Raw genomic sequence first — 22,746 nt, 5'->3', positions numbered from 1 at the left:
TCGAAACATACACAGCTGATACACCAGTATCAGCTGCAGCAACATGTGCAGTCAGATAAAAATGGCCAAATATAGCATGCAAAACTGTTTACATAACACATCAAACAGCAAACAGTATTTTTACATACTCTCCATGATGTTGTAGCCCCCACACCTCGATAATGTACTCCTCACAGGCCTGGAAAAGGGCCAAGGCCTACATGAAGGCCTTAATTATAGGACTGTTTTCCCATGCAATCAGCTAACGGCAATGCAACCCAGCTGTTATGGATGTAATTAGCTAATGGGAGTCACAAATTGGTGCACAGGCAATCACCTGTTCATAAGCATTACCTACAAAAGGCAAGCTGCTGTCTATGGTAAACAGGTCTGACACTTTCTTCATGAACACAGACTGTGATTCTCTAGGAGACTACAACTGGATTTCCTCTCACAAAGGACTACAGCAATATACCAAGTATGTCATAGAATTAAATATGTAATGGAATGCAGATGGGGGGATGCAGTCATGGAAAATAGGAATTTACACAGTAGGTCTCAACCACATTTATTGGACTGACATGTTGCTGTTAGCCGGCTGTCCAGCACCTACAGCCATTCCATATGGCTCTGTCTGCAGTGTCATAGATCACAGCTCTGGTCCCTGACACACTCCAGCAATGGTCAGCTCACATATGACTGCTACTGGATCATCTGTTGTACAATACTGACAGTAAGTACTGGTGGATGCAGCCAACATATCACAACATGTACTGTCAGTGAGCCCCTGTCAGTCTGTGAATATCATACAGGCTTAATTCAAAGATTGCCCAGGTGTCTCTGACAGTTCCTGATGTACTCTGGCTTGTTCACTGTGTACTCCACACCTGTATCTCATTGCCTGACACCTATGGATAGCATACCTGGTGACCCTCTGCAGCATGACAGCAGGTTATAGGCACTAATAATGGGGGGACACTTGCTCTGCCTCAGCAGCAGTGCATACATATTGAGCATACAATGTAAGGGAATGGATACAGTACCAGATATTAATGTACAATGTTCCCAAGGGTCTGGCATGACACAGACACATTCCCCAAACTCTGGGAACAACCATCACGTATTGTCCAACTGGTGTCCGGAAATCCACATTTGTCTGGCAGGGGGTCTACAACTATCAGGCATATGTACACTTTCCACAAACATTTGGATACTGCAGATGTCAGACACATATGAGGACACCCTGCACCACATATACACTGTTCTCAGTTATTTTGTAGGACAGCTGTTGCAGAAATGTCCAAATGCACTTGTACTGCCTCTCACCTATTTGTCGGATGTAGGTTGGATGACATGGTACTATAACATTGCCCATAGGGGACATCCAACAGTCGATGGCAGTGATGGGTGTGGACACATAACAAAGCAGTCTGTCACAACACTCAGTCCATATCTGGTATTCCTGGTACCATATGAGGTTACTAGGCAATGGGCCCTGAGCAGCCATATGCCTAGGCCATGTGTATGCAATGCAGCAGCTGATACCCCAGTCCAACAGGGACACAGGTGGTATCTCAAGGGTGTATGTGCAGTTAACCATCCAGTTATCCAGGTTATGCTTGCAAAGGTGTAAATAGCTACCCTGCATGATGTGGACAGGGTGCCCATTCCCCTGCAGGGTGATTGTGTGGGACACATATCTGAGCTGCCAATAAGCTCAGTTCATGTCACACACCAAGTTGAGTGTGTGTGTGTGTGTGTGTGTGTGTGTGTGTGTGTGTGTGTGTGTGTGTGTGTGTGTGTGTGTGTGTGTGTGTGTGTGTGTGTGTGTGTGTGTGTGTCTGTGTGTAAACAGAGTGGAGCATGAGTTGCACATGTGCAGCAATCCCAGCAATGTGGAGTCCATGATTGCCTGGCATGCCACACTGAGGTCACCCCTAAGGTTTATGTATTAAACTGGGTAGATGGTCATCCTTCTAGCCTATTGGTGTATGGTAGATGTTTAAGACCCTGGTATGCCCTCGTGTGGAACCTCTGTGATGTCCCCATGTGCTGCATGTGTTGTGTGATGTGAATGATGTACAGGGTATTATACATAATAATGGGCCTCATTGGGGGAATATGGGGATATTTATACCCCATGTCCCTTGATGACATACCTGTATGTATGACATGAGCCATGTACAAGGTGTACCTTACAATGGGAGCAACATTGTGTTGAAAGGTCATGTTGCCAAAGACCTGTGTCCACAGCTCCCCCACAACTGATTGCATGCCTAGGATGTTATTAGTACTGTGATACTATGCGGGGATGTCAATCTCCCCAAAGGGGTTTACACTGCATGTCTTGCTATGCAGCCTGAGGCCATGTGTCTGATAACAGTTATATATCTATGTGATACCCTCCTAGGCAGATGTTGACATCACTAGTGCATCCAGTGATGGCACACAGCATGCAGTTGTCCACAGACATGGTTTGGAACAGAGGCCCAAATACAGAACAACAGGTGACACACGTATTTATTTATTTATTTATTTGCTGTTGGTTAACCAGGATAGTCCATTGGGCCAAAAGAAACCTTTTTCAATGGAGTCCTGGGGAGAAAAGCTCCAACACAGATTACACAAAGATTGCAGAGATTTACATTTCAAACATAACAAACAAAACATAACATTACAAGACATAACAAAGTACTGAGGTTACAATCACAAAAGTTAACAAACAAAATTATATATAATTTTTTTTTTTTTTTGGAGAGCATTATTCTAGTAGGATTAGGAAGTGAGTAGATAGATGCAGAAGGCTTTCATGATGATAGGTATTATTAAGAAATTGATTACTAGCTTCAATAAAGAATGTATGAGATAGAAGACTGTAGAAAGTGGAGAGTGATTATGTGGGGTGGGAGCAGGTGCATTCCCATGTGGATGTTAGGTGGGAGTGGAGTGATTTTTTAAAGGTAGAGAGGCTAGTGATGGTATGAATAGAGGGAGGGAGAGAGTTCCATCGGCATGCTAGGGAAAAGGATAGGAGGTTTTGTCCTGTGGGACGAAGGGGTCTGTAGACTTCTATTATGTTTTGATTAGTAGATCTGAGAAGTGTTTGTGTGTGGTGAATTTTAAAGGTAGTGGACAGGGAAGGACAAAGGGATGGCTGAAAAATGAGTTTGTGAGCATAGGTGAGCTGAGTATAGGAGAGGTAGTTGGGAAATTCAAGCCAATTTAGTTTGTGGAGTGGTGCACAGTGATGGGTTGAAGATTTATTGCTAGTGGCAAATCTGGCTATTTTATTATAACAAGTGGATAGTTTTGTTTTGAGAGATGATTGTAGATTTGTTAAAAGAGGGGCACCATAGAGAAGGGAGGGTAAGAGAAATGTGGTAAAGAGAGTGAGCTTGGTAGCTGGCGAGAGGTATCATTTGTGTTGGTAGAGCAGGCCAAGTTTTTGGTGGGTTTTTTTAATGTTTAGTAGTAGATGGGAGTCAAATTTAAGCTTGTCATTGATTTGAACTCCTAGTAGTTTGGTTTCAGATACCAGTTCAAGTGGTGATATTTTGACTGGTGATTGAGAATAGTTGTCTATCAAATGTATTGGCTTTAGAGGGGATAAATATCATTAGTTTTGATTTAGCTGCATTAAGTGCAAGATGGTTGTCTTTCATCCACTGTTCTGTGGTGGAGAAGGCATCTTGAGTCAGCTTTAGGAGAGTTGGGATGGAAGAGGCAGCACAGATGATTGTAGAATCATCTGCATATTGGATGATGTTAGCATAGGGGATAGAGTGGTAATAATTATTAATGAATATATTAAAGAGGAGGGGGCCTAATATGGAACCTTGTGGGACACCTGTGGGGGTGTTTAGGAAGGAGGAGGTGGCTTTTTTCCACTTGACAGCTTGTTGCCTGTTTGAGAGATAGCTGGTGAACCAATTGAGAGTTGAAGGTGATAGGTTTAGCTTAGAAAGTTTGGTAAGTAGTAGGTTATGGGAGATAGTGTCAAAGGCCTTGTAGAGATCTAGTAGGATGGTAGATACAGTGAGACCAGAATCTCTAGCTTTATTCACAGTTTTTTAAGGAATGATAGGAGGGCTGTCATAGTGCTATGATTAGGTCGGAAACCATGTTGAGTAGGAGTTAGTAGGTTATTGTCTAATAAATGGGGAAGAAGTTGAAGATGGATACATTTCTCTAGAATTTTTGAAATAGGAGAGATGATGGCGATGGGCTGGAAGTTGGTAATGTTAGTATTATTACCTCCTTTGTGAAGGGGAATGATAAAAGCCTTTTTCCAGAGTTGTGGAACATGACCTTCTTAGACAGAGCAGTTGATTAGGATACTAATTGGGAGGGTGATGGCATCAGCAGCTATGCTGAGGAAATGTGAGGGAATGTTATCAGGGCCATTGGTGCATGGTTTTAGCCTCTGCAGGATTTTTCTATGGTAGAAGTAGGGATTGGTTTCAGGGAGAATGTAGGGGGTTGAGAGGTAGTAAGTTGAGAGGTTATAGAATGATAGAGTGGAGATGGGGGGGTTTGGGAGAGGACAAGTGGAAGTAGGAGGTGGATAGTTGTTAGAGAAGGAAGAGGTTAGTTTGGAAATACAGTCAATAAAAAAAGAGTTAAATTGGGTGGCTAGATCATTGTCTTGTACATTTGGGTTAGGGTTTGGGTTTTCAGTTATATCAGGTTTTAAGAGGGTGGTTATACCTTTCCAGAATTTTTGTGGGTCAGTTTTATGTTTACTTTGAAGTGAGGAGAAGTAGTTTTGATGGTCTGCTGTGATAAGCTTTTTAACCGTGTTACGAAGAGTTTTGTACTCATTGAGGGTAGTAGGAGATTTGTGCTATTGATAGAGTGCCCAGGCTTTGTCTCTAAGTCTTATGGTTGTGAGTGTGCTTTTTGTTAGCCAAGGGGTAGTTTTGTTTTTTATTCTTCTGGTTTTTAAAGGAGCATGAGTATCTAAAAGATTTAGGAAAGTAGAATTAAAGTGAGTGATAGCATTTTCTAGGGGTATAGTTCTTAGGGGGTACCACTTAAGTGATTTTAGGGAGTCAGAGAAGGCTTCTGGGTTGAAGTTTTTTTGGTATCTGGAAGTGACGTAATTATGGGTAACTTGTAAGGGAGAAGGAAGATGTATAGCAAAGATGGGAAGGTGGTCACTAAGTTAGTCAGGAAGAGTTCCACTATCAGGGTAGTAATGGGGGTGAGAGACTAAGATCCAGTCGAGAATACTGCCAGTAGTGAAGTCTTTATAGGGCCTAGTAGTGGAGTTGATGAGTTGAGAGTAGTTATACAGGTTGATGTTAAGGGAGGGGGGTATGGGATTGAATGGAGGACCAATTAATATTGGTGTCTCCCATTATGATGGTTTCATTAGATATATTGGTAGAAAACCAGGAGAGGATATCTTCAAGTACAGAGATATTGTCGCCAGGGGGGAATGTAAAGGGAGGCTATGCATATATTTTTGTGTTTGTTTAAACAAAGTTGGGCTAGTATTAATATAGCATTGTTGAATTGGAGGATAGCTTTATTGTGGGGAGTAATGCATAGAGAGCATGAGAAGAGTAGAGCTACTCCACCAACTTTTTTTTGGGTTCTGTCTGCTCTGATAATGGAGTAGTTAGGTGGTACTATCTCCACATCTTTTATATGTGGTTTTAACCAGGTTTCAGATATGGCTAAGATGTCTGGTTTGTTATGGTGTAGCCAGGCTTGTGGGTTGGGAACTTTGTTTGCTAAGCTTTGTGCATTGATGGATGCTAGTAGGATGGATTTAGATGTAGAGGGGGAGGTGTTTGGGCCTGGGTTAGGGTGTACTTCCCCAGATAATAGCACAGATTTTAGAAGTTGCCTTATGTAGTAGAAGTGTTTGTTTTTTTTTTCATAAGTAATAGGAGTTGTGGGGGATATGGTTGGTAGAGTGGGAGTTGAGGTTTTATAAGTTATGGGTTAACCGCTTGAGGTGAATTCCCCTATGTGGAATAGGTGGGTTGTGTCAGCACACCGGTATGCTACCCCTATGGTAACATATGGTGTGATGCATATATGGGGGTGTTATGTCTGTAATGGCCATGGGGGGTTATACTGTCACAGAGTTTTTCCAGGTCAAGGTAGGCAGTTTGCACTGTCACCCCCCCATCCATGTCTTTGGTGATTGTGTCATACAGGTGAACCTAGTGTAACAGACATGAACCCTTCCATGACAAAGTCTAAGTGTGCATGATGGATTGTCTGCAGGTTGCCAATGTGCTTGTTACTGGGGTTGACTATAAACTGTGCTATGGCCTTGCAGAACAGCCTAGTTAGGGTGCTGGATCTATCATGTGACTGAGTGGGAGATGCACCACCTTAGTCTAAAGGGGTGACAGTTGTCGTTCATCAAATGGCTGGGACAAAGGCATTAGTCAGTCCACCTTTGAATATGGTTCCTTATGGTGTTTTACGGTTATGCTTGGAGTCATGTAGAATGCATCCTGTGGTGTGATAGTCTCCCATGGCACATGTATACCATGACTTTCACATGGCAGTGGTGACTTATTCCCTACATGTAAGAGACAGGGAGGTACTATGGCTATCCTGATGTACTGATGTGGAAGACAGGGGTTGAGGCCTGCACCATCTCTTTTAGGCATCCAATATGCTATAGCAACAGCTATGGTACAGCTGGTGTCCTGGAGCACCTTGAGTGAGCAGCTGCAGGTGCTACCTGTGCTGTTGCAGACACTTGCAGTAGAGGAGATGACTGTCTGTAGTGGATGTAGACACTATAAACTCTGTGTTTATTGTGGAGGTTTGAAGGACTGATCCCATGCTCATGTACATGCCAAGGAGATATTGCTCCAAACTGGGCACCTGCCACTACTGGTATCGGACAGTAGTATGCCATCCCTGTTATGGACAGTATGTATTGCAGATGTCCACCAGACAGGTGTACATATTCTAGCAGAAGATGATGTAGGCCTATTGGGTATACCTGACTACATGCATCTATACAAATGCACATATAACACTTGTGTGTATGTATAGATATTGGTGTCAGTCCATAATGAGGGGTTGGGGGCTGTGCGGCTGTGTATACCCCCCCCAGGATGATGTATTCCACATTGGAGGTGTATGTATGGCTGATGCTAACTAGATGGGTATTGTGGAAGATGGTGACTGCAAACATGACTGCATGATGGTTATTTTGCCATGAAGGATGATGCTGTAGGGATGCTGCAGTGGTAGCCCACGTTGTACAATGTCAAATGCAATATACCTTCACCTCATGTGGGGGTAGCTCCTGACCACACCAGGACATTTGTATATCCACTGTTGATGGCTCTCTGGCCATTTGTGTGCTGGCATGGGTACATATTACAATGTATATTAGGGTCATTCAACTGACCCAGGATCAGGGTACAGATCCAACCCCTAATACAGTTGATGAGGTCAATATAGGCTGAATTGGCTTCCTGGTCACATGTCTTGCCCAGTAGCTAGCTGTGATTTGAATAGTTGTGTGCTGGCAATGGTGAGCTGCCCCTGCAATGCCCACTGTGCATCTTACTGCCTTTGCAGCATGAAGATGTATGTGTCTCATATATACAGAAACCCCATGTCTCATGGCCTTACCGGCTACACTTTGGCGTCTGACTGTATGATAGAATGGTTGACCAGGTAGCTTTGAACCATGGTCTGTGTGACTGCACAGATGTCTGCAGTTCCCATGGTTATGACTGCTTGCAATGAGGGCAAAGTCATGTGTATACCTCTAGCATTTAGCAGCATGGCCTTCAATGTGTGCTGCACTAACACTTGTATGTTGGTAGTGATAACTTCACCGCTTTTCATAATGGAGTCACTATGGTGCTGGCGAAAACAAGTGCCAGACACATGAAGACCAGTGAAAACAGATGGAGGCCATCTCTCACAGACCATTGTGTCCTGTGTGATGCTCATGCAATGGCCCAGTAATCAAGGAGCCTCAATCCTCACCACTAGCACTAGTGAGGGGCATGCACATTGGGAAGGAAAACAAGAGCACACACAGTAAAGTACAATTTCCCTTAAGAGCACGCAGAGATCACAGTCAGTCTGGGGCTGCTTTCTCCCTTTCTCTCCAGATGCCCAGTAAGACTCCCCACTGGCACAGCTATAGAGTTCAGATCCCAGCCAAGTAGTCAAGCCAAAACCTCTAGTACCCTCTCTGTCTAACCAGTGCTTCATGTCCCTGCCCAAGTAGCTGACACACACACACTTTGAGATTTGATTTATATATAAACACAGAGACACTCCTGGGGAAAGCTGGCACATGTTCCCCAGCTATGCCCCCTCTTGCCAGGCTATAAGGTAGTAATTACTGCCACCAACTACTCTTATCAGCTACTAATAAGGCTCTTCCCAAAGGGTGACCAATTTCACTGTGTAATATTACTGTTATCCCAATAGTAAGTGTGACTCATAGTTAAAGCTATTGGAGTGGCTTGGACAGTATCACCAAATGCATGAAATGTATGCTAAAAGCTTAAATTATCTCTACACAAAACAGCCACAGTTGAAACATTTAAAATATTTAATAATAAATAATAAAACTAGAAGACAAATCTTATTACAATGACATTGCAGAGTCCAGAAATCACAGGAAAATGCTTTAAAATAATACCGTAGAATAGTCTGAAATAAATATAGAAAACAGTTAGAATAACCTGGTTATTTCTATCTATCCCTAAGATAAATCACTGTTCTAAATAAATATCTTACTTACAGAGCAAAGGCAGAGTGCTGGTGAGTTGATGTGTTCAGGTTTACACAAAATCCAAAATGCTCAAATCTTTCTCTGTGTGAAAGTCGTAAATTGGTGACACAGTACTGCTGAGTCATTTCAGATTACATCATTCTTAACAGTTCTGATTTAGTTTCCCAGGCTAACAGAAACTCAAAATTTACATTTCTTTTTGTAATCTGCACCTGCAGGAAGCCACAGCAATAAAAGACATTTTTACATGTAATATCTAGTAATTAACTCTTGTCATAAGACAATAGAAATAATTCCTTAGTCCAGAAATCCTCTGAGCTTGAAATCAAACAGTCATACAATGCTTGACATATCAGCTTTCATCCAGCAGAGTGCACTGTGGTTACATTTTGAAGATCAGTACATCATATAGTTTAATCATAACATATAGTTCTCTTTACATTTGCAGAACAAGGTTGTGGATTACATTAATATTTACAATGACACAGAGTTATTTACTCAATTCTATCTATCTAGGCTGGCAGCCTTCACAGTCTATTTACCATATCATCCTAGATTCGCAGGTCCTGGAAACCCTGGAATATCACAGGATAAATGTGCACATGTTAAGGGCAATCATTCCTTTATTGTATTGTGGCATCGGACTGGGTGACAGCATAATGCAGCATAAGGCTAGGGACATACCTGCCTAGGACACATAACCATTGTGCTAACTCATGTCTTACTGCATATAGTCCAGGGACGTATATGTCAGGTCAGGCACATCGACATGCACTGTGACAGACCCATGACAGTACCTGTTTGTGAGAGACAGCACAGTGTATGCAATATGGTGGAGTCTGTTACAAAGCACAAAAGTAACTGTGACCTCCACATACACAGCCAGGTCAGAGGCACACCATTGTGTCTTCACTGGAGTCCTCTATGTGTAACATGCTTGACATGGGCTGATGCCTGCATGGCTGGGGGACACAAGTGTGTGGCCATGTGTGGTATGTACTGTGTACGGCTGTGGTGTTCATGTGTGGCTCTGCCTCAGAGATCCACTTTGTTTGTGGATGTGTATGTTGAGGGCCACTGCAGATGTTTGTGTGTATTGTGTAGGTGTGGGTGGTGTGTGAGGTGTTCCCACTGTCACTGCTTTTCTCACGCAGTGTGTTCTTTGCTGGTGTTTGCAGACGGCTGTTCATCCATGCATATAAGGCAGGTGCTACACAGTGCCAGGACTCCCATATCAACCACACTGGATGGGGAAACTGTAGGACATTGTCAGTCATATAGTCCAGAATCTGAGTGAGGAAGGCCAGGGAGAACTGAGGGTTGGGCCTACAGACCACATGATCACTAATACAGTAAGAGGCTAACATCACAGCAGACGATGTAGACAGGCTATGAACAAGCAGTAATAGGTGCAACAGGTACATGTATTGCAACACCTCATAACACATGAAGCAAGTAGCAGGAAACATCAGGGTCAGGGTGGCAAAGCATGCTTTATTGCCACTATTTTGCTGAAACCCACAGTTATATTGTGCTCATAGATGGCAGGATTATGATGTCAAGGTTAGCGGTGGATAGTGCTGGCAAAAGTTGATGTGCAGGGTCTGTACATAATGGTGAGCAATGTATGCAGTCCTGTGATGGGTTCCCCTGTCAGGTGGGATGTACAGATATCGCAACCCACCCTTTTCAGAAACTGACACCACTGCAGTTCTTGTTGCCCTGAAACTCCATCACCGGGTGCTGTTGTCAAGGATTTGCCACAACCAGCAAAAATGTGCTACACTGCTGGAAGACCTGGTAGGAACAGTGAATGATGTGGGACACCGGGACAGGAGCTACATACTGGTCTGACACCATGTTACTGATCTCATACACCATGCATTGCAAAGAGATGCAGGTGTGGCCAGGGACCATGCTAGCACAGGGGGAGGGCCTGCTACACAATCACCACTATCAGCCACAGAGGAGTTCCTGGCACACCTGGCGTCAGCCACTAGCTCACAGGAAACCATCAGTATATATGTAGTGGAGGTGGGTGGCACAGATTTCACAACTGAGGAGTGTCCAGGTAAGCCTTCAGTGGTCATCACTTTAATACTGTACATTCATAGTGGCAGCCTTTGCACATCTGTACTCATATATATTGTCGATCTGCATTTGTGGGTGGGGATTTGTAATGCACACATGTGCACACATATTGTAAATGTTAGCAATTTGACTAGTATCACAGCTTGAACTGTGCATGTTGATAAATGCACATATTATCCCATACCAATGCCACATGTGTGTGCTAACAATACCTCTCCCCACAAATCCATAGGTACCTCTGGTGTGGCTGAGGAACATCAACCTGTAACTGGTGAGTGTGGAACTGTCATGTAATGGCTCACCTATACACCAGGCATGTTAAGGGCTGCCATTTTGCAATGCACAAGACTGTTCAGCTTATCCATGTTGCAATACATGCTTGTTCACTTTTGGTGGGGTTCACTGCAGAACATCACATCGATAATCACCCTAGCATATCTGCAGGAGCTGTAACATATTTGTACACAGTTTTGCATAGGTGTAGCCAGTCTTCTATAATGGGGTGCATGACTATTGTGTAAACGGGTGCACTGTGTGTTAGGTGAAGGTCCATCCCATACTCCAACTTGTGCCGTATCTCACAGGTGTATAGTACTAGCAACATTAACTGCATGTAGCCACACTGCATGTTATTCAGGGCCTGTCCAGAGTGTGTCTGTTGGGTCTGATTGCATGTTGTGAATGGTATCAGTCAGAAGGTGTGGTATGTATAATGCCTTTGTGGCACCTCATATGTGTGTGTGTGTGTGTGTGTGTGTGTGTGTGTGTGTGTGTGTGTGTGTGTGTGTGTGTGCGTGTGTGTGTGTGTGTGTGTGTGTGTGTGTGTGTGTGTGTGTGTATCAGCAAACATTATAGTGCAGGTATTCATGTAGTCATGCTGTCTTCCCCTCATAGCTGACCATGGGGGTTTGAGTGTGCCCCTCTAACAACCTGATGTCAGTATGTCATCAGACTCTGATGATGATAGTGGCCATTGTGACACACAGGTGGGGGTTATCGGGGGCTGAATCTGTCCCATTGGTTGACATCCCACTTCCACCCCAATGTCCCCTTACATGGTCAGTATGTCCACACATACCAAGTCCCCAGCAGCCACAGATATTGGGCAGTCAGAGGGTGGTGGTATTGAACAGGGAGTGTGGGGACTATGGTATCTGTGACAGTAGACACTAGCCATAGACAGAGAGCTGGCAAAGGCCCCACATAGGCAGATTGACAGGGGTGCTCAAAGGAGGACTGCTGGCCATCCAGCACCTGTCAGAGGTGTCACAGCCCTTGTCACCTGGTGCACGTTCTGGTCTGTCATGGAGGCACATGCACATTGTGAACGGTACACCAGACAGATGCTCAGGGTCATGGATGCCACCCTTGTATAAACATATAATCACACATAATTCTGACCATAAATTTAAATTTAGAGTTATCGATATGGTTTATGCATCATGTAGGGGGGGGGTGATACTAATAACCTTTTAGAAACAAAGGAGTATGAGTGGATATTAAGATTGGCAGCTGATTATCCACCGGGTTTCAATTCTGCTGTCACACTGAAACCTATTTTAACTAAAATACAGTTAAATAAATTGAATTAAACTAAATTAATATAGTTTATGAAAATGTAGTTAGGATATGAGTTTGAAGTATGATATATGTATCAAAGAATTGTTTTTGAGAAATTTTTAATAGTATGAAGTTTTATGTATTATGTTTGTCACATGATTTAGGCTGCAAGTCATGTGATAGCTTTGGCTCCTATTTAAATGTATGTTTTTTAATGAAGCCTGTATTAGTATTGAAAAAGGGTTTGTAACCCAAAAGCTTTACTGAATATAAAGGTGATATTTTCTCAGCATGTGTCGTGTTTTGGATTATCTTATATTCGTTTTTCCAGCAGTTTGTGTTCGTATTTAAATGCTGTTACTTGCTGTTCGTTGGGAATACATTGAGAGTCATTGCAGCCATTCTATGGATAATATGAATTCCCTTAAATCCATGTTAACTAATGAAGTCAATCCATTGTTACAATATTTTTCTACACCAACAATGGATACTGAGACTGTTGGGTCCGTGAATATGGAAAATGCAGCAGATTTTAGTAAGAAACTACAATTGTTGGAGAGGAAAGTGAGTGCTTTTAAACACTTGCAAATGGCAGCGTTTTAGTTTCTTGGCATATCTGGAGAAAGGCATAGTACCACGGGGACTGTGGGTTTTAAAAATGCCCTTGTATGGGAATGCGTATCCTGAATTGCTTAAAAACTGGCAGCAATTAAACATTAAATTAAGTTTAGATCACATGGTACTTATGAATTAATTTTTTGCTAATAATGAAAAAGAACTAAAGGAAGAGATCATGAAAATGGAGAACGAAATGATGGCTATGCCTAGTTTCAACATCATGATTAATTCCTATCAACAAATGCTTGACAGGTTGCAAGCATTAGAAGATCGTTTAGAGGCAACTAAAAAGTGCAGACTGTTGCGTGATATAACAGACTTTCAAACAGGTAACATCTTTTCTTGGCCGAAGGATGATTTCCTACCTCTGAAAAATAAAGTACCTGTTGGACAGAAAATATTCATGGATACTTTAGATGATTTCCCTTAACTGGTGACGAAAAACACACCTGTTCAGAAACCAGCAATAGATGAATCAGCTAGTGTAGCCATGGCCACACCTACACTGAATTCATCAGAATCAGCTGATACCAACGTAAGTGGACGTTTATCTGAGGAAGCAAGGAGCTCTAATGCCAGCAAGAAAAGTACTGATGCTAAGAAAACACATCAATCCACTTTAAACCTTTTTCAGAAGCGTTTCACCCTCGAACAACCAGAGAGGAAAAAGGAGCGGTCTACTTCGATATGGTGACCACCAGTGAAGCAGGCAGTACATTCACTGAAGCACAAGAACAGCAGTCCGACCAAGCAGGCGAAAATGCTTTGCAGTTAAAGCAAGGTATACTGAACTTATCCGACTTTATTTTAGAAGCACTTGCTCCAGAGAGGGTTGAGATTTATTCCTACTTCTGCTGATGATTTGGTTTCAGCGTTAACTGACCTTAAGCAGTTTATTAGAAACGTAAATCTTAAAGTGATGTTTAAAGATAATGCATATAGACAATCTGTATGTAGAAGACGCACTACTTTTGTACCTTTGAACATTCCTGTACTAGCAGCATTTCATGATTTGTGTGAAAGAGAACTTAGGCACCTGTATGCTAATAAATTTAAAAAAAGTTATAATTTAACATATGATGAATTTCTAGCTCTTAAAGAGTTGCAAATGGATAATAATATAATTGTCAAACAAGCAGATAAAGGTGGGGTCGTAATTATGAACAGGGATAAATATCTACATTCTGTATCTAAATTGCTAGATGACACCCTTGCATTTAAAGCAATAACTCCAGCTGATGTAAAGAAATATATTAGTTCTGTAAATATGATGATTTATGACTTGCAACTTAGTGGTGACATAGATTTGGATTTATTCCATTTTTTTACTGTTTCATGTCCCACTATACCTCAACTTTATGGCATACCTAAAATACATAAGTCACTTGTAGATCCTCCAATGAGGCCTATTGTTTCGGGCAATGGTTGGCTTATGGAGCCTATTTCAGTATATTTGCAGAAACAACTGCAACCTTTTTTAATACATTGTAATACTGTTCTGAAGGATACAACAGATTTTATTTTAAAACTAAAATGTTGGTTTAATGGTCTAAATAAAAACATTTTATATGGTGATAATGTTTTATTTGTGACATTAGATGTAACATCTTTATTCACGGTGATACCGAATGATTATGGGATTAATTTCATTTGTGATTTTCTTGTAGGACAACCTTCATTAACAGCAAGAAAAATAGAGAATATCTGTCTTTTATTGGATATAGTTCTGAGCAATAATATATTTTTGTTTAACAAACACTTTTATTTACAACGCACAGGTATAGCGATGGGTACTCCAGTTGCCAATACCTACGCAAATTTGGTTTTATTCCAGTGGGTAAAGATACATGTTCTAGATAAAGTTAATTCATTGAGTGAGAAAGTTTTGTTTTACCAATGATTTGTGGATGATTGTTTTTTAATATGGGGAGGATTCATTGTTGAATTAAATGAATATGTGCAGTTTTTAAATGATTCCACAGAATTTCTAAACTTTAAGATGGAATATTCTAACAGTTTTATAAGTTTTCTGGACTTGAAAGTAGGTAGGCAGGGTAATAGTATTTATACTACTGTGCATAAAAAAGATGTCCATGCATGTAGATATATACATAATACTAGTATGCATGCACCCCATATCTTTAAGGGCATACTCAGGTCACAATTTGGTAGAATTAGTAAATTAAATATGAGGACACATGTTTTTGTCACAATTAGATGAAACACTGGATGAATTCATATCTAGTGGCTATAATATGGAAATACTGGAGGCTATTAAAGCTGAAACTATAGTAGATAGACAGACAAAGTTAAAACCCACATTTCTTTTATCCGAAGAATCAGTAATTGATTCTGTTAGGTGTGATATGAAGGTGGATAAAATCAGATATGTTACATTGTATAATACCATGACGTACTTAGTTAAAAGAATTATTCAAAAATATTGGTTAGTACTAATGGCTTCTGAGAAAGTTAAGGTTATTTTAGGCACTAGACCGTTTTTTTTTCATATAAAAATATGAGAACATTAAAGAGTAGATTATGCTATAAAGACTTTAAGATAAGAATATTCAGCATAGTCTTTCTAAGCAGGGTACATTTAGATGTTTAAATTGTAGTTGTTGTGCAGATATTATGGATAGTAATAATAGTAATGTTTTTACACACCCTATAACACATAGGGAGTATGCATTTAATATAATGGCTACCTGCGTTAGTAGTAATGTGGTATATTTGGCAACATGTACTTCATGTTCCTCTTTCTATGTAGGTAAAACCACTAGGAAATTGAAAGAACGTATTATTGAACACAAGTCTGAAATAAGAAGGGCAAGTGATAGGAATGCCTTTTATAAACATATAATCACACATAATTCTGACCATAAATTTAAATTAGAGTTATCAATATGGTTTATGTATCACGTAGGGGGGGGGTGATACTAATAACCTTTAAGAAACAAAGGAGTATGAGTGGATATTAAGATTGGCAGCTGATTATCCACCAGGTTTAAATTCTGCTGTCACATTGAAACCTATTTTAACTAAAATACAGAGAAATAAATTGAACTAAACTAAATTAATATAGTTTATGAAAATGTAGTTAGGATATGAGTTTGAAGTATGATATATGTATCAAAGAATTGTTTTTGAGAAATTTTTAATAGTATGAAGTTTTATGTATTATGTTTGTCACATGATTTAGGCTGCAAGTCATGTGATAGCTTTGGCTCCTATTTAAATGTATGTTTTTTAATGAAACCTGTATTAGTATTGAAAAAGGGCTTGTAACCCGAAAGTTTTACTGACTATAAAGGTGATATTTTCTCAGCGTGTGTCGTGTTTTGGATTATCTTATGCATGACACCCTTCACAGCATTAGTCATGCCTTTTGTCATTTCGGTGATGTAGTGCAGAGACAGTGGGGTGAGTCATTGTCCATCCTTAACCATGCAATGTCTGTGCTTGAACATGTGGTAGAAGTAGGGCATCAGACATGTGGATTTAGGTCAGCAACAGCATCACCTGAGAACCACATGGCCACGCACAGTCACATTCCTGTAGTGACAGTACCACCAGCACTACTGACAGGAGGGTGCTGTCTACACCACAACATGGCAAACCATGGGCACATGGTCCTGGGTGGTCCTGTGAATGACACAGACCCAGCAGACAATGGTTACAGGCAGAAAATAGTAGCACATCTGGTATTGGGCATGGCGTTGCCTGTGCCACTCCTGGCAGAACCAGTTCCCGTGTTCGTGGCCAGAGATAGTGAACTGTACATTCTGCCATGTACAGTCCATGGCTGTTCAGCATACCCTTGTGTAGGGCTAGCACATGGTTTGACTATGTGCATGTACACATTCACACATCACAGTCACATGCAGGTCACCGACAGAGACACACAGCTCCTCTTTATGGCCCAGCTGACCAGAACCCTCCAGACACACACATATGATGTCAATTGTATGGCACAGCTACCCCTTTGCCAACCCCACACCACACCCTGCGCATGTGACCATACCTCTGCCACATCCTTGTTATCCATACCATCAATGCAGGGACATGCTAATATGTGTCTAATGCACAGGGTGAATATAGTACATGTAATGGCAGTTTGTAGTGTAGTAGCATTATGGCCTGTAAGGTGTTGTCTGCTGGCAATTACCATACGTACACATCAAAGTGCATGTACCTTTGTGTCATGATGCTTTATTGCTGTTAGTACTGCTGACTGACTGTTGTCTCACAGACCGTATTCTGTTTCCATTCCAGGTGTCTGAGTGTCTAAGTTGTGGTGGGCTGTTGTCATTACAGGAGCTGAGGATGGCAGAGTGGCAATACAAGTATATAGGTTCATAGGTGTTTACTAGGCTAACAACCACTGGTGCCTTTTTAAGGCTAGCTATGCATCCCAAATCACTGATGAGTTCTGATACCCTTGATAAGTGTAAGCGTGGGCCTGGGAGATGAACCATTTACAGGTTACCTGTTTGCATCAGAGACGTAGGTGCCAAACCAGGGATGAATTTCCAGTTTCCCATCCATTTGCCTAAGTTGCACTTGAATTGGATTAGGGAGGAACTCTGCTTCATATGGATGGGGAGCCTGTTCTATAGATGGGGTAGTCTCTGGAATACATGCCTATCTCTCCATCAGCTCCTATTTATATCACAGGCAAGGTTTAAGTCTTTAGAATGTGTAATTCTGGTACTATTTGTTTTGTGGATATGCATGAGGTTCATCAGAGTGGGGTCTGACAGTGTCCTGTATGCCAGGCATAGATCTCCCCTCAAAAGCCTGTAGGAGACAGAATATAGGGATAGTGCCTTGAGGTAGTCTGCTTAGGATATATTACTTATGCCCTGTATTCTTTTAGTGATGAACCTTTGTGGACATTCCAGTTGTTGGATATGCCTGGTTAGGTACATATCAAAAGAGGGCATTGTACTCAGTGATAGGTCTAATGAATGACATCCTTGGACTTAGATGCAATACCTTTGTTTATCAGTTGTGCAACATGGCAGGATTTCCTCACCACTGTAGATAGATGATGATCGAAGGCTAGATTACTATCTATGTGTGTCCCTAAGTCCCTGACTATTGGGTCAACTATAAGGGGAGTGTTGTCAATATGATAGTTACCAGGGAAGGATGACTTCTCAAAGTATATTATTATGCATTTCTTGGCATTTAGTTTTAGACCATGACTCTGACACCAGTTGTTTGTCTGTGTCAGCCCCTCCTGGAGAACATTTGTGTCAGTGTGAGATTCAATGACAGCTCCTAATTTGCAATCATTTGCAAATTTAGTCAGCGAGCCACTGGCATTGGCCTTGACTTCTGAGAAGTAAATGCCAAAAATGAGCAGTCCAAGGACTGATCCCTCAGGGACTCCACTTGTGACTGGCCTCTTTGTAGAGGTGGACTCCCCAATTCTATTTTCCTGGGTCCTGTCTGTGAACCAGTTGGTTATCCACTGGATAACATACAGGTTTGACCTAACCTCTTGAGTTTGTCAACAATGCCCGAGTGGGGTATTGTGTCAAATGCCTTGGCCAGGTCACGGTAGACAGTGTGAATGATTTTGCCCTCATCCATTGCTTTAGTGACCTTCTCAAAGAAGTCCACCAAGTTGAATAGGCTTTATTTCCATGATAATGTGTTCTATGACTTTACATATAAGACTAGTGAGACTTATGTGTTTGTAGATGTGCAGAGGGATGACTATTGCCTTTCACCATTCATGAGGCATAAAGGCTGTTTGTAGGCTACAGTTAAATAGTAATTCCAGAGGATCTGATAGGTCATGTTTCATGCTATTTAAAGACATCCTGGGATAGTGTCTGGGCCCATTGATGCAGTGTTCTTGGTCTTAGAAAGAGCATTAAGGACGTGTTCTCTAGTGATAGTAGGGTGAGTTATATTTGATGATATTTCCTGATGGAAGGTTGAGGAGGGAGTGAGGAGTAAAGTTGGAGCTGAATTTATCAGCCAGGAGGTTTGCTGTATCTTCTGACTCATTACACATGGCTCCATTTACAATGAGCTCTGCACATTGTGTATTGCCTTTGAGGATGTGGACATAACTAAAGAATGCTTTGTGGTTGTCCTTGGCCTGGGATGCCAAACTTACCTCAAATTTGACTTTGGTAGACTTTATTTGCCCTCTGAGTTGTTTGCTTAGTTTAATTAGTGATTTTATCCTGCTGGGTGCTGCAGCTCCTAACTGTTGTTATGATTTTCTTCCTCCTGTTATACATCTGATTGATTTTATGATTCCACCAGAGTGGCTTGTATTTTGAGTTGAGAAGTGGTATTATATTTTACCAATGGTGATTTGAACACGGAGCAGCTTAAGTGTATTGTCCTGTTTGACCAGCCTTGATGTATATTTATTTTTGATGTAAATAGAGACAGCTCCACCTTTAGTCCCTGCCTGTGAAGTAGCTGGTCTAAACATGTGGAAGGCATTATAACCCTGCACTGTTGCTGTGCTGTCCACGGCTTTAAACAATGTTTCAGAGACTTAACAGACATCATCATTCTCTAGGGTAGAGAGGGCTTCTAGGAAGTGGAGTTTTTTGTTTAGGCTCCTAGCATTGAGCAGTAACACCTTTACATTTTCTTGGTTTTGATTTGCCATGTTGGAATGTCGGAATTACTTTCAGTTTGGCATTGCCTAAAAAAAGGCACTATGGGGGAATATAATGTTTAACTAATATTTGTAAGCCTAGGGGGCAGAGGTACATACCATCCCTGACTAAGCAGCATGGACCATCTCCTTCCATGCTGACAAATATTGCACCCCCTTAGAATGACACCAGAATCTAAGCCAATTTTTAAAGTTAATCAACTTTTGTTCATATTGTGGCATCATCCTTGGAGAAGGTAAAATGCTGCTCAATGCTAGGCTCATAAAAGCTTGAGACACATATTCCGAAAACTCTATGATGTCTCTCTTCATATAGTCTAGGGAGGTATGTCTCAGGTCATTTACTCCCACATGGACTATGAATGAGTCATATTGGTAATTCTGATCCAATGACCTAAGTGCATGCGTAATGTGGTTGATCCTAGCCCCTGATATGCAACTGACCATAACTTTATCCTTACTCAAGCTGGTGAGAGGGAAATCAGTGTGTCTCACAATGGAGTCTCCAATGACTAGAATGTTGGATTGTGTGGTGACTTGCCTTATGGGCTTTGAGGTTGAGATTCCTTAAGATGTAGCTCTATGTGTTGATGTGGGTGTTGTTTTGAAAGAGTGCGTTTGGTGCTGCTGAGGGTATTTCTTATGTGTACTTTGTCTAGGAGGTCTTTTTGGTTTAGGAAGGTTACATATAAGTGCCTCAGCATATGTGGGTCTATATGTCTGCTTTGAATTTTGCGTGATGAGTGCAGCATGTGTACTACTGACACCCTTATTGACATTAGGAGTACTTTTATGTGAGAGCTTTGCCTCCAGTGACATTGTGTAAACATATCTCTCACATATGGTATCAGTTTGTTTGAGACATTTCCATTGTCAAGTTACAGCTGTATATATCCATGTTTACCTCAGTGCATATACGTGGAACACCTGTTGCCCCTACCATTGCTTGACACACTTTGGACCCCTGGGACAGATTTATTTTTTGACATCCACTCAACCTTGATGCAGTTGATGAGAGGCTGCATGGTACTCGACATTTTTGGAGAGTGCATTCCTGAGACAGGGCAGGCTATGAGAGACAAACCTGTCTCTCCAGCTGTTTTTCTTGCTGTGTCATATGTGATTCAAGCCTGTAGTGCTGGTAACAAGCATAGAGTTATACTGACATACATGGGGCAGCTGTTGAAGGACTGAGCACAATATTGCCATCTAGGCATGCCAGAGCCAACCTGTGGACAGCCTGTCCAATACTGAGTGTGGCAGTACTGATTTGAGGCTGTATGCATGGAACAGGTGTTGAAGGCCATGGATAATCTTTGTGGGTGTTAGTATAGCCTTTCCATTTGGTGCAGATGTCTGCATAGGTACATACCAAACCGGCCATGCTGCTAATGTATTGTTGTACTGACTGAGGACTATACAGAGGTAATTTGTCCACATTTTGTCTGGATGCAGTCCATTTGCCTATGTGGTGAACCATGTCCAAGCCTTTTCTGACCACTGCCACTACTTGATGTGTGAATGCAACTGTCTTATCAACCTGAGTAGCCAGGTCTGTCAATGTAGTTTGTGCATTTATGGGGTTGCCATTGATGTAGGAAATAGTGGGTCCATGTCCTCACCATATGGTATGATGGTACTGTTTTCTGCATTCAGCTGGAGGCCAGGACCTGGCCACCATTCCATATCCACTGTATGACCCCATTGCAGTGTGTTAACATCAGTTTGTTGGGTCAATGACAGCACACTACTCACAGTTACCACAGCTTTAAGCAGTACTTACATATGTGGGAGGTGGCAGTTAACATTCATATCTTCCTACATGTGGGTCATTGTGGGCGGAAGCTACTCACAGAGCATACACATGTCTACATATTGCTCACACATAGGCAACACAGGGTTAGGTTGCCACCTTATCGAATGTGAAATGTGGGACATGTCTTGTAGTATTCTGATGCTTGGCAGGACATACCATATCCCACAGCAAGTGCATCAGACAGCACTTCCCTTGGTTTGCCAATATGACTGCTTCTTTGTGTTACATCACCATATGTTATGCTATTTCTCATACCAGTAAGGTGCTTCTGAGGTGAAATAACTACTTTATGCAGGCAGTAGACAACCTTAGAAGATGTTTGTCGCTCTACACTCTGGGGACCTCTGTATTGTTTGTGTTGTTGTCACAGGTCACACCTGGCTAAACATGGACAGCAACTTGCAGGGTGGGACAGGTGGTGCTCATACCTCCCAACTCTACAGATGTCTTCAGAACATCCTGATGTTTGCCACATATTTTTGTTCCATTTGGAATAACATTGTTTTTTTCTGTCAAAGTAGTGTGAAATCATTAAAGACTGACGTTACACAATAATGACAGATATTTTCCTGTCGGACTTCATACCCTTCAGAAAATGCATGCAAATGCACAATCTGTTATGCTATCTACTGTGTATGTTTGTCAGATCAATAAGATCATTCCCTCCAGTACAGCTCTTTTGAGTGTGGACCTTTAACTGCCAGTGGGTGTGGTTTGAGCCTTTAAAAATGAAGTTATCACCTTACAGTTCCAACAAATACTCATTGATAGAGGTCAAGTATGAATACAGTTGTATTTGCCATCATGTATGTTTCAAGATAAAATATTCTGATACATTGTATGTATCATGGTTTTGCAATTATTAATGCAAAAATGAACAGGCAATATTTGTTGCCTAAATGTGTAGTAGAAGGTAACTGCAGAAACGCTTGGAAGCACACTTGGCTGTAATGAGATTGACCCTAATATGTTGGCTTTGTCCCACTTTTCTGTATGGCTTTCTCCAGATATCTTTCTGTAAGGGATCAAGAGGTATGTTTGTGGCTCTAACACAGGCACACTGCAAGGGGATATACATATGTACACACAAACACTCACTCATGAACCACTCTTGTTGATAGTAGTTCCTCTTCCTGGCTAGTTATACATAAGATAGCGCAATATACATAGCACATAAACCACAGAGGTTGTACAGTTTTGCAGTATCTGCCACTAATATTCAGGTAACTGACATCTGCAGGTGCTTTAAGAATTGCCACTGGGGGTTAACAAGCACTTAAAATGGTA

The sequence above is a fragment of the Protopterus annectens genome, chromosome 12.part0, assembly GCF_019279795.1.
Source record: "Protopterus annectens isolate FY-2018-M chromosome 12.part0, PAN1.0, whole genome shotgun sequence".
NCBI lineage: Eukaryota > Metazoa > Chordata > Ceratodontiformes > Protopteridae > Protopterus > Protopterus annectens.
This window is presented reverse-complemented; position numbering follows the sequence as displayed.